This window comes from Pinus tabuliformis, chromosome 6 (genome assembly GCF_031772625.1).
Source record: "Pinus tabuliformis cultivar Carrire ecotype Pingquan chromosome 6, CPIR1, whole genome shotgun sequence".
In the NCBI taxonomy this organism is placed as follows: domain Eukaryota; kingdom Viridiplantae; phylum Streptophyta; class Pinopsida; order Pinales; family Pinaceae; genus Pinus; species Pinus tabuliformis.
Genome location: NC_142292.1, coordinates 497,694,141 through 497,708,101, shown reverse-complemented (window position 1 = coordinate 497,708,101; position 13,961 = coordinate 497,694,141).

Genomic DNA, 13,961 nt, shown 5'->3' with positions numbered 1-13,961 from the left:
ATGGATAATGAAGTACTGATGCACTGATTAAACATCAACATATGATGAATTAACTGAATCATAATTTTGTTGGATATACGCTAGTTGCCTTAAATGCAGTTGCGTGTACACGCAAGTTCCCTTCACTAAAGTAGCATATATGAATTTGATTATGGAAATGAAAAAGTTATTGATTTTCTAATACTGATTCACCCTCCTCCCCCAGTATTATTTCCAACAATTGTTATCAAAGTAGGTCCTTTGATAGAAGCTTGATCGCTTGAAGGAGATCCGTAAGAACAATGGGAAAGAAGCTAAAGAAGAAAGCGCCTTAGAAGAAGAAGACAGCTCAAAGGAACAACAACAACAGGAGAGACAATTGGCCATTAGGTGGAAGCAAGTATTCAGATTCTGAATCACCTTAGATTGAAGATGAACAAGCAAATGAAGGATTAGATAAAATCATATATCAACAAGATCTATTCAACAAAAGGGATTGTGCCCTCAAAGAAGAAGTTACCAGATTAAAATCTCAGGTGTAGTGTGCCTTCAAAGTACGTCAAATGCTACAGGATGAGGTGATATCATTAAAAAATAAGCAAAATGAAGAACTACCTCAAGTAGATAAAGAACAAGAAAATGAGATTTGAAAATTAAGGCAACAAGTGGAAGAAGGAAGAAAGGCTAAAAAAATCCTGAAGAAGCAATAGTTGGAAAAGGAAGAACAACATCAGGTTGAGGTAAATATCTTAAAAAGTATGTTAGAAGAAAAAGATAAATTGTTACAATTTCAAGACAGTACTAAGGTTTTGGATGATATTCTTAGTAGTCAAAGATCTCCTGCTATCAAAACTGGTCTTGGTTTTTATGAATCTATTGAAGGTGAATCTAGCTCACATGGTGAGGCAAGGAACTCTAATGCAAAACCTGAAATGCTCAACAAGGAGATAATAGGTCAACTCCATCAACAACCAAGGAAAGAAATCCTTCAAAGAAAATATTTTACTCCAAACTATGGAAGTGATAGTTGGTTATTTTCTCAGATGAATATTTTTGAGTGTTATGTATGTCATAATCTTGGACATGTTGCAGTGAGATGCAAAAGTAGAATGGTTCAAGACCGTCGCATAGAAAGATCATCATGTTCCAGGCACTTTAAGGGATATTGTTTTTCTTGCAATATGTTTGCTCATAAAGCCATTGACTGCTACAAAAGGAATATGAAACATATAAGATGTTATGCATGTAACAAGTTTGGGCATATAGCAAAGGAATGCAGGAACAAAGTACGGGCACCATACCAAAAGGAGAAAACATCATCACACTCGAAGATATGGAAGAAGAAGGAAGTACAGTAAAAAAGATGTGGCATAGCAGAGTATACAGACATGACAAACTTAGAGGGAGCTAACAGTGTGAAACTTCAGTGTTCTAAATATCATACGGAAGTTTCATGAAGACAAGTTGCATATATACGTGAGTTAGATGCTGCATAGTCGCATATATGGTGTTCTGAGGAAAACGAAGTGGGATAAACTAAGGAAAAGGAGTCTGATATGGTTTAGTCACTTATCTGCTCTATTTGATGATGGTATGGAATAGGTTTAGGGGGAGCATATGCTTCTAATAATGCATTATTGGCATTATATTAGAAGATCTTGGTATAGATCTGCATAATTGTCTTGATTTAGGTGACTCTTTTGATGATGGAAATATACAGGTTGCTAATGTTGCTGACAGATGCTTATGGTGCAAATAATATATGGTGTATGATAGTTGATGACTATCATGGTCTTGTTTAGGTCTTTGGTATAAATGACATTTATATCTTTTAAAGACCCATGAGTCATATGATGTAATTTGTACCCCCACTATGCATGGGAAGGATGATGTAATAATTTCTATTTCAGTCATGTATAAACATTTCATATATCCCCACTTGGTTGGGTGGATGAGTCAAAATTGGTATATCGTCACTTGGTTGGGAGATGGATGTATGAGTCATTGGTGATAGGAAGGTCATTGGTGATGTATGTATAGAGTCATGTTATTCTTTTGAAAAATATTTTTACAGATTATGTATGTGCTCAGGGGGAGCATGGACGGATTGGTACATATTAGCATGTACAAAGGGGGAGCTCAATCAGATATTTCAGCATGTACTCAGGGGAATTATGGACAGCATCAAAGGGAGAGAATATCTTGGTCTGCCCTTTGCCCTTGATGTCAAAGGGGGAGAGTGTGTTGGCATTGTCGTTGCCATCAAGTCCAAAGGGGGAGATTTTTGGCATTATGATACAGGTGTTGTCCTTGATGGCAACTCACTCAAATGATAGATCATAGTGTAGTAGGTCAATAGCAAAGAATTAATGATCAAACTACAAAGAATGAATAAAGAGAGTTATACGCAGGTTCACCTTGACAAAGTAGCATATACATGCGGGTTAATAAAACAAAAGGAGCGTATAACGTACACACACATTTTCACAGAAGGAAAAGAGCGTCTATCTTAGAAAACTAAGTTTTGGTCCATGGTATTTTGATCCATGGTATTGGTCCAAGGTATTGACCCTACGTATTTGGTCTAAGGTATTCGTCCTAAATGGTTTTGGTCCATGGTATTGAGAAAGGCCTAAAACTATAAAAGGAGGAGAAGATCATTAGGCCAAAGTGTGTAGGTATCAAATATCTGATGAAGTGTGAGATTCAGTATGCAGGTTATGGGTTTGTGATGCTTTGCTTGATCTAAACCAAGGATGCACCTATGTGGATGATGATGGATGATGGATTGGGATCTTAAGACTTGGAATCTATTATCATTATGTGGTTTGATCATGGATAGACTATATTTGAATACTGACGCATGTTTTATGCTGCAAATGTTATGATCTGGGTTTAATTGAATTCTGAAATAGCTGTGAAGTTGTTAAGTTAGTATTTGCAGATCTGTATCCGGGTTCGCTTTGGTAAAAGCGTGTATACATGCTAGTTCAGCTCATCATAGTAGTGTATACGTTATGAAATATGATATCTAAATTTGTAATTGGTTCTAGTGGTTGTTGCAGAGTTCTAGGTTCTGCTTTGTGTTTTGGTGACTGCGTTTTGATGACAGAGCTTCAATGATTCAGTTATGGGTGATTCAGAGATTGATGATTGAGTATTCAATGATTGGTGAATGCAATGGTTGTATTGCAGTGGTGATTGATTTTGAGCTTCAATGTTGTTGATGGGTCCAGTATGAAAATTGGATGAAACGTGGCCTTCAGATCATGGTGTCTTGTTCTTGGAGTATCTAGTATGAAAATTTATGAAATGTGGTCCCTTGAGGAAGAGAGAAGGTTGTAGCCTTCTGTAGGCCGGTGCCTACGTACTGGTAAACATATCAGCCAGTACAAGAGCTAAGGGGTTGGAGCTCCCTTCTAGTAGTAGCTGGAAAATGAGTGAAGGTTGGAGCATTCAGTAGGCCAGCGCCTATGTACTAGTAAACAGATCAGCTAGTACAAGAGCTAGGGGGTTGTAGCTCCCTTCCAATAGAAGCTGGAGAACAAGAGAAGGTTGTAGCCTTCTACAGTTGGGTGCCTACGTACTGGTATGAGTATGCGCCAATACAAGATTTTAAGCAAGTTTTTCTTATATTAAAAGAAGACAGCAACATGTGGTTTTTGTCCCGCATTGGGTTTCCACCTTAAATATTGGTGTTCATGTGTGTTCCTTATGTGTGATGATCTGTTCTATTTTTACTGCACCTAGTTACTGCTTATATGGATAATGAAGTACTGATGCACAGATTAAAGATCAACATATGATGAATTTACTGAATCATAAGCTTGCTGGATATACGCTAGTTGCCTTAAATACAGTTGCGTGTACACGCAAGTTCCCTTCATTGAAGTAGTGTATATGAATCTGATTATGGAAATGAAAAATTTATTGATTTGCTAATACTAATTCACCCCCCTAGTATTATTTCCGAAAAGGTAGCCACAATCGAGAAATATAAGCAACCAAAAGAGGAAAAATGCAGAGCTTCTGAGGGAAAAGAGGTAATTGATGTAAGTGCAAGGATATAAAAGAAGGCCAAGGGGAAAATAAGGAGAAGAGATAGGAAGGATATCAAAATGTTGTTGAAGAGCCATTTGAACCCACATTGGTTCTTATTATCTTGGTTGTGTATTTCTCTTTCATGTTAGTTTCTTGTTATGTCTGTAAGCCTTTTGATCCTGATATATTGTTGTACTATTACTGGAGTTAATAGAAGAAGAGATTACAGGGATACATGAAAACTGTGTGCATGGTTTTATGTTGATTTTAAAAGTTTAATATGTTTTCACCTGCATAACGTTCTTTCTCTTCATGCATTTGATCTTTTACGATTGGTTTCCTAATTATTCTAATTCTAGATTTACTAGCATTGATATATTCCACGTGATTTTTCCCGATACCAGATTCCAACCCTTAACTAACTAAGGTTGTGTCATGCCTCGACTGAGATTCCTTATTCGTAATTGATAAGGTGAAAATGTCAGTGTTGTGCTGGACTACAAAAAAGCTTTTGTTGGACCTTGTGCATGAACCTAGGGTCTCAACCCTTCGACTATATTTCTGCCAACATTTTCCTTTATACATCCTCATTTTGTTGTGGAGTCCTTACTACCAAAAAATGTTTCTTGATTCCATGATTCTCACATAATTCACAAAATCCATTAGCGATATACTCACTTCTTTTGTATGATCTTAAGTACTTGATTTTTAAATCAGTCTCATTTTTAACTAGACCTTTAAGAGCTTCAAATTTCTCAAATCCTTCAAATTTTTCTTTAAGAAATATAATCCATGCCATTCTTATGTAATCATAAATAAGAAACATAAATAATTCTTACCTTTTAAGATTTGTGTTTTTTCTAGCTCGTAGAGATTGTTGGGCCGCCAAATTAGCATACATTTTCACTCCATTTTCACCTTTATCCTCATTTTGTCACCTCATTTCATCACATTATCATTATATTTTCATTACCATATGGGTTCATAGTTTCATTTTCCAAAGTTATTTATTTTATGCATTTAAAGTGAATTTATGATTAAAAGTTAGAAAAATAACATGTATTTGCTTATACCTAAAGGTGGAATGAGTTTGGTGACATGTGTAGGTGATTTGGAAGGTTCCAAGATACTCTTATGTGGCCTCCAAGACTCAAATTCGAATTCTCTTGAAGATTTGAAGGAGATTTGGGATAGGGGTCAAGCATATCTCATGGAGAAAAATCATGGATAAAGGAATATGTGTCTCATATTGGTTGTAACCATATGAGGGATTAGTGGATCCTCATTAACGAGTTAGTTGCTTAAATTTTTGTATAAATAGGAGCACCTCCTCCATTCCAAAAGGAGGACTCTTGGAGCATGTATCCAACTTATGATGGAATAGAATAAAGCTTCATTTTACATAAATTTCCATTCTATAGTTTTAGATATAAATTGTCTTAATGTAGTATATGGAATAGCTTGTCACTTTGTTCTTAAGAGAATTGAGCTCACTCTGAAAAGATCAAAGAAACATTTAATTTCATAATAGATATTATTTCATTTAATTGCCTAGATGTTTGAGGATTTGTTTGTGATTGATGAATGAGTTTTAAATTAAAATCTTATCAGCATATGAGGGGACAACCAAGGGTCTAAGTTAGGCTCTCTCTCTATTTGATTTGCATGATAATTGAAATTCATTCTTTTGCTTTTAAGTTTCAAGTTATTTCATTTCTTATGCTTATGAATGAATCCTAGTTTAGTTTGGATCAGTATTCGAGGGGACAATCAAGGGACTAAGTTAGTCTCTCTCTCTCTCTATTTGAATCTGAACAACAATTAAAATTCATTCTCTTGTCTTTATTTCAAGTTCCTAGTTTTATGTAATCAATGATTTATTTTCAATCTATAATACTATAGGGAAGGACAACTAGGACCTCTTCAATTAGGAGCCTCTTCCCTTGCATATTATATTGAATTAGAAATCATTTAGTTAGTCATAGAGTTAGTTGCCTACTCCTACATATATTTTGCTGGCATCATCACAAGCTTACGAGTTTCCCTAGTTGATAATTTAATGAAAGCAATTTAAGCAATTAAATTGCCCAACAGAGGTTTGTATGTACAATTCCCAATGAATTTGATGTTGAGTGCTCCTTTACTTTTAAACGAACTATCATCTTCTTTCCACACTAACATGACTTGCAAATAATGTTTATTGGTCGTGATATCCTTGGCATATCTCTCACTACTTGTGTCTTCCTTGAGTTTTATTAGATTTTTGAATTTTATATGACCCATCGTTCTATGCCATAACCATATTTTGTATACTTATCCCTTGCAAATTTTTTCTCCTTTCAATTCGTTGATGACATATACATTTGTTGGGGTTATATTTTCATTTACCAATAATATTATTGAACCTAGTCTCCTTATCCCACACCCTTTAGAATGAAATGTGAAGTTGTAACCTTGACCACACATTTGATTGACACTTATAAGTTTTCATTTTAACCTCAACATACATGACATTCTATTTTAAGTCTTTCCATCATCATTACTATCCTTGTAGAAGCATTATCCTCAAATGTAATAGTACCTCCTTTTTCTTCCTATAGGGCAAGAAATTTGTTATGATCCCTTTTCATGTGTTTTGAAAATCCATTATCTAAGTACCATTTTCTTCATTTGTTTTGAGCGTATAGTGAAAGTACACATCCTTCCTTCTTCTATTCTTCTTGCTTCATTTTCCACACCTTTGTGTATTCTTCTCAATGTCTGGTGTGCAAATATTTCTCCTAGTTTTTTTTCAAGACTTTATTGTGCTTCTTCTATAATCATCTACCATGTTCCCATTTTTATTGCACTTATAACATTCAATATTATAATGAAGTAGGGGAGCAATAAATTGTAGTTTCTATCAACAAACCCATGATAACCTCTAATTTTTTTCTCATATATTCATTCTTTGAGGTCTAATACGATCCTATATTTATATCTGTCACATGATTACTTCTTGCATAATCTCTGCAATCTATTTCTACATGACCAAAATTATAACATGAACTATAATAGCGAAGGAAGATTGATCTAGGAGGACCTCCTTAGATCAGTTACACAGTTCAGTGTCATCATTTACAATTCAGTCCGGTGTCATTCAACTTCGATAGTGTTGGTTATGGATCAGCTTGTTCAGGTGATGTTTATGGTTTTTTACATGGTGTTCAGTTGATATGGTTGTCACCGTGGGTTGATCATTCACCTTGCAGAGTTTGGGTGTCGATAAAGGTTTGTCGTTGTGTAGGGTTGTTTGTCGTCATCATGTGATGAATGTCATGAATGTCACTTTGTGACAAATTGATGTAAAAGGTTTTTATTTTTTTATTTTTATTTTTATTTTTTTTAATGTAAGGCTAAAGCCTTGACTAAACCCTATCCCTAAAACAATGGAGGAAAACATCAAAACCTAAGTCTAAATACCCTTACCTAAAATCTAATCATATTCCAATACAAATCTATGTATTACAAATACAAATCATTAAAATGCCATTACCTAAGTTCTAAAACCTATCATACCACATTACCACCCCTAAATACATTACACACATTACAAAATATCTGTTAAACCTAAGTCTAAACCCTATGTAAACAACTCTCAACCATGTTAAACATTATAAACATGTAAAAACATAAAACAGGTCCCTAATCATGGAGGAGACTACAACGGGACCATTGTTCATGTGAACAAGTGGAGGTATCAACCATGACCACAGTCCCTAATGGTGGGGAGTTAACCACAGGGCTTGGAGCTAACTGTAGCGGGCCATGTGAGGAGATCGGTAACGATAACTACATCGGAACTATTCCAAACATAACCACATCTGAAACTACAGCATGTGAGAAAACAAGGGGATAACTGTCGGGGTTTACCATAGCACAGGTCTTCAGAACCGCGAAGCTAGCACAACAACATAATCATCGGCATGTGAACAAAGCAAGTTCACTGAACAATGAAACTGTCAGCTGGCAACAAAACCGTCGGTGCGCTAACCGCGGCTATGACAACTGATCACATGCGTTGTCATTTCCCTCTACCTGGTTAGCTAACCATTAACAGACCACAACCTATCCAAAGTCTATTTGTGGGTTTTGTTACAATTTTTTTTAAAAACATTAATTCGAGGACCATGGTGTTATCCTAAGGAGTCAAGACATGAATGGATCGAGGCCCAAGAACCCAAAATAGACAAAATTCATTCCTAAACTCATTGGAGGAAGTTCGAGCGCACCTGGTGGGTTTTAAAAGGTAGTTTTCTCATTGAAGGAAGGAGGAGAGTGGTTTAGGATTTTGTCTGCAGGTTCTGGAGGTCATAGTCTTTTTTGTGTTCAGTGTAATAGGAGCATCCGGGGTCGGAATTGAGAACTGTGAAAGGAGTTAGAAAGCTAGTTCAGAGAGCTATCCTTTGACAGTGACCAGAAGTTCCTACGTGCACATTCAGTTCAGTCAAATTTTTGTGTAATCGACCTCTTCTGTTTCAATCCTAATAAAGCGGTCGCGCATCTTCAAATCGGACCCGGAGATGTAGTCCATTAGGGATGAACTCTCTAATCAATTTTACTGTCTAGTATCCCTATGTTTTTGCTGTTTTCACTTTTGTTGTGCATCTTACTTATGTTTTATCAGCTATTGTAAAGTATTTCTTCTATAGCAGCTCTCTCGATTTCCGCACTTTCAGTTAACATTCTAATCATTAATGGCTAATCAATTCTACATCAGTTTTAAAATATGATCATTTCAGATCATATAATTTGGTACCAGAGTAGGTTAAGTTTGTAGAATTTTCCATTGAATGTTAACTAGGTCAAAGTCGCACTGTGGATAAGGAATCCTTGAGTAGATTGATCTAGATATTGGAAAGCGAAGTGTCATTCCTAAGTCGACCATGACGGGATCTGATGTAGGTGAAAATACTGAAACTAAGATGAGTGATGAACAATTTCAAGAAGCATTCTTGACTATGCAGCAAACGTTGGGAGAAATGTACGAAGACAAGAAGGCGAGAGATGTAGCTTCTTCTTCAAAGACATCGAAGAAGGACAAAGGTAAAGGAAAGGAGGATAAACCACCTTCACTTCCATCATCTCCATCATCATCATCATCTTCTTCTTCTAGTGAAAAATCTGAAACAGAAAAGAAACCGAAGAAAACATCTCTTTTGAAACTTGATGTCAAATTTGAGTTACCTATTTATGATGGCGAAATGAATCCTGAAAAGTTAGATAACTAGATTAAGCAGTTAGAAGTGTATTGTTGTATTTAGAACATTTCTGATGATAAAACGAAAATTCAGCTAGCTACACTTAGAATGGGGGGAACAACTTTAATCTTGTGGGAAAGTAAAACTCAAATACATGTAAAGATAAAAGGAAAAATCATCTCTTCATGGTCTAAGTTTTTAAAATCTCTTAGGAAATAGTTCTACCCTTTGGGATACATGCAACAAGTTGTTATTGATTGGTAACATCTGAGGCAAGGTAAAGGGTAAAGTGTTTAGGAGTTTACTCAGGAATTCAAAAAGAAAGCATTAGCGCTTGGTATTTCATTGGATACATGTGCAACTTTATTAAAATACATTGGCAATTTACATTCATATTTGCAACATACATTATTGATGTTTAATCCTAATGATTTTGATGAAGTGTGTTTTCAGGCCATACATATTGAATTAGGTGGTAGACCATTCAAGTTTTCATCCCAGTCATCAAAAGAGTTGGAAATCAAATATTCCAATGATAGTAAGGGGAAGAACAATTCGAAGAGAAAGAATTCAGCTATAGCTCAGAAGGAAAGACCTACTTGTTCTCATTGCCAGAGAGTCGGTCATGATGAATCTAAGTGTTGGAAACTTCATCCAGAACTTAAGCCCAAAAAATTCCTTAAGAAGAAGGATGAAAAGAAGGCAATTGCAGTAGTCCAGCAAGATCTAGGTTCAAATTTAGGTGATGAAAAGAGGATAACTGCTATGGTTATGACGGGTAAAACTTTTGATACTAGTTCAAGTTAAAATACTATTGCATTGATCTAGGTGGCTCTATAGACACACACATGACAAAGAGGGCTTATGGAAGCTCAAAAATCAAAGTGGTCAGAATGCTTTCGAGCTAGGACCAGAGTGTATATCTTGTCGTCCTAATCGTCACGATGCAAATGGTTCATCGATTCGAGCTCGTATGAGGGAGAACGAGCCAGTCAAAGTTTTGGTCAAAGTTAGACTATGGGCCAAGTTTAAGTGTCCTACAATTTTACTGACCCCCAAGCATGAAACCTGGCTCTCGAAAGTGAGTTAATTTGTTGGATTGTTAATTTGTCTAATATCCCCTATATTAGACAAATTAAAAAAATATGTTATTATTTAATATATATATATATATATATATATATATATATATATATATATATATATATATATATATATATATATATATATATGAGGTGGCAGGCCACCACCACTGCCACCCCAAACTATATTACAAAAAAACCAAACTTATTAAAGGGGCCAATGGGCCATGACCCCTGCCAACCCAACCGCATCACATAAACCTATGTTTAAAATGGGACGGCGACCATGACCCCACTAGACCCCCAACCAACCAATCGCATGTTATATTTAAACTATGTAAAGGGGTGGACGGGCCACCTCTAGTGGACCCGACCCACACCCCAACACCACATTACTATATACATTGCGTTAAATGTGAATCCGGTGGGATCCAAACCCACGGCCCGTGGCCCTGCCCACGTGATGGTCCCCTGTTATGCTCCTATAGCAATAGGTGTCATATTTCATGATTGGCTTGATGAACTATGAATATGTTCATACCTTTCCTTGCTGCAAAGGTTTTCCATATTATCAAAAAATTTAAAAAAATGTAAAGAGGGTATACCCGAAAAGAAAAATCAAAGGGTGAAAAGAATAAGATGGTCAAAAAAGTGAAAGAAAATGAACCCCACCAAAAGAAAGACCAAGGAAAGTGTGCAATTCTAAATGCCACTACTTTTTACTCTTATGTAATAAACAAATTGTGTGCAACTTGTAACTTATGCCACAATTGATGAACAATTAAACAACTTAAGCTTGACTAGTTCATATTTTCAATTTTATGTTTTAGAGATAGAGAATAAAATTTGACCAAACTGTTTAATCTTGGTAGATAAGTAGATAGGTAGAGTGAATAAAAGGAGCTCAACAGTTTAATTTGAGCCCTTGGATGTAATAAGGTTAGATTTAGATAGATTTCTACATGTAAAAGAAAAGAAAATGTGATAAGGGTTTGCCAGTCTACGTACACCCTAATAAAGAAGAAAAAATGTTAGGTTAAAGTAGGTAGGGTAGGTAGATGATGTTGTAGAATTACATATGATAAATAAGGACTCTAAAATGTGTTAATTTATACTTTCATCACGAGTGCAAGGCAGATATTACACTGGAAGCATTTCAAGCAAGACAAGGTCAAATAATTAACTCCCCTTTTCATCTTTCCCTTAATTTTCACTAATTCCCCCTAAGTATAAGGCATTTGAAAATTAGAGGGGGTTTAAGCATTTCTCTGACTTCTGGAGGGATTAGACCCTCGGCCTAATGATTTAAAAGCCTAAGTACTTAAAATCATCCATAAAGTCATTCATTCACTTTCATAAATCTTTTCCTAAGTAAAATCCTATTTTACTTAGGTAAATTGAAATAAATCTTCATAAAAACCCTTTTATACACTTTAGCCTAAGTCAAATATGTTATATGATGAAATATATTCGGAAACATTGTACTGAGTGCTTTTTCCATTCATTTGATCATATTAACTTTTAACTTTTATTATATAATTCCCAAATAAAACAAAATTACCCTTTTCTCGTATTATTTAAATATATTAAAAAACCCCAAAAGTCTATATATCCCACCCCAATGGTTAATTATAGCCATAATACGTTTTAAACTGGGATTAATTAACTGACTTGTAGTTAATTAAGAACCAGATCTCGCCACCATTTAATGAGGATTAATTAGTCATCAAGACTAATTAATAACTCTGCCCGACCTATCATAACGCCCCCGATATAATTAATTAATACTTAATTATGTTGGGCCCGCCACTGTTAAACCCCGCCGTATTGCAGCTCCTGTCAGCTGTCCGATCGCACTCTTCAGATCTAATGACCTTAATCAATATCACGCACCACTTAGTGACAGCGTGTTAGCACGCGATCACTAAGTGGTTTTCCCCCGTACCTCCGCTACGCATCAATCGATCTATGGAATCGATGGCTCTCAGCTAAATACCACCCGACCCCAAAAGCGATGCGATGAAACCACTTACCGCTTTCCGTATGTGACAAAAACGTCAACTCATTCCCAATGCACATCATCCACCCGAAAACCAAAAAAACCCCCACTAACCTTGACTTTGTTAATAAAAAAAAATGAATGTCATTTTCATTGTTTTTTATCGTATACCAGTGTTCCCATGCAAAGAACGTCGAGGTCAACTGTCGAAGATTTCCAACCACCACCTTGCTAAGAAATTTGTAGCCGAACCAGCCCAGAACCTGTCAACTACTGCCTATACCTGTTTTCGCACTGTTCACTCCCCGAACACATGTATTTATCCAATTTCCGCTGAAACCCTGCAGATTCATGTTTTACACTGCAACTCCACATAAAAGGCCAAAATTTACTACAAATTCAGTCTTTATTTCACCATATAAGCTCCCAGACCTGTGAATTTGCCCATTTTTTCACTAAAAACCCAAATTCCTTTCTGAATCAATAAGAACAAGAAGTGGAAACCCATGTGGCTTTGTCTATTGCACCCATGAATTCCGCTCATAAATATTTAGACTATCTGCCTCTTGCGGGTAAATACTTTCAGATAAAAGACTTATCCACTGATAAAAACCCCCTAAAGTCTTTTGCCAAAGTAGGGATAACTATCTGAATGGCTCTGACATCCTAGGATTGTGGGAATCTAACCTTCCTATGTATTTTCTTCCCTCAATCCATGTTTTACCTGATATAATCCACCAATGCCAGGCCAATTATGACCCTAACCTCAGAGCAGTTATGACCCCAAGCCAAACAATCCTCTTTCCAATAAATGCTCAATCCATCAACGAAATGCTACAATTCCACTCTAGTCAAGCTCTCACCTCCATTTCCATGGGATACTTGCTTGAGAAATCCACTCAATTGTCTCAGTCAGAATTGAAATGCATCTGTTAGACTTTCATGTCACCAAAGCATCAGCCTAATGGCCCACCTCCTTACATGCAAACTTTCTTCACAGATATGGACCAAGTCATAATTGACATGATATCTTTGATCATGGGATTCAACACTAGTGAGTATGTTGATGAGATAACCCTAGCGTTGTTGTCAATTTTCACTCCTGGATAGCCCCCTGCCATCAAATATGACTATGCTTCCTATATTGCCAATAAGATTCATGACCAATTCTTAAGACTGGACAATGAAGAAGTTTTCGAATACACCACTTTCATAAATCATATGATACTGTATTATTAGTCAGAGAACTTCTAGTTCCCTGTCATGAAACTTGACACCAGAGGAAATCCAAGGTCTGTAATCTTCCGGTCTGTAGTCTTCCATAGTTCCTTTGAAACCCCTTACTCCTACAATGAATTCATTGACCTATTTTTTCACCCAGCAACCACCTTGTTGACAGGAGTTTCCCCTCCTAGGATCAATGGTGATATGAAGAAGATCTTCCAGCTCTCCAGGCAGTACAAAATAGGTGATTGGTACCTATACAAGAACCATATAGAAATCAGGATATATGGGTGTGAGCTTTGCCCTTTTAAACTACCAAAGTATGTTCCAATGAGGCTCTATACCTTGGAATATTTCAAGAAAATGATAAATTCAGACCTAGTCCATTTTTATAAT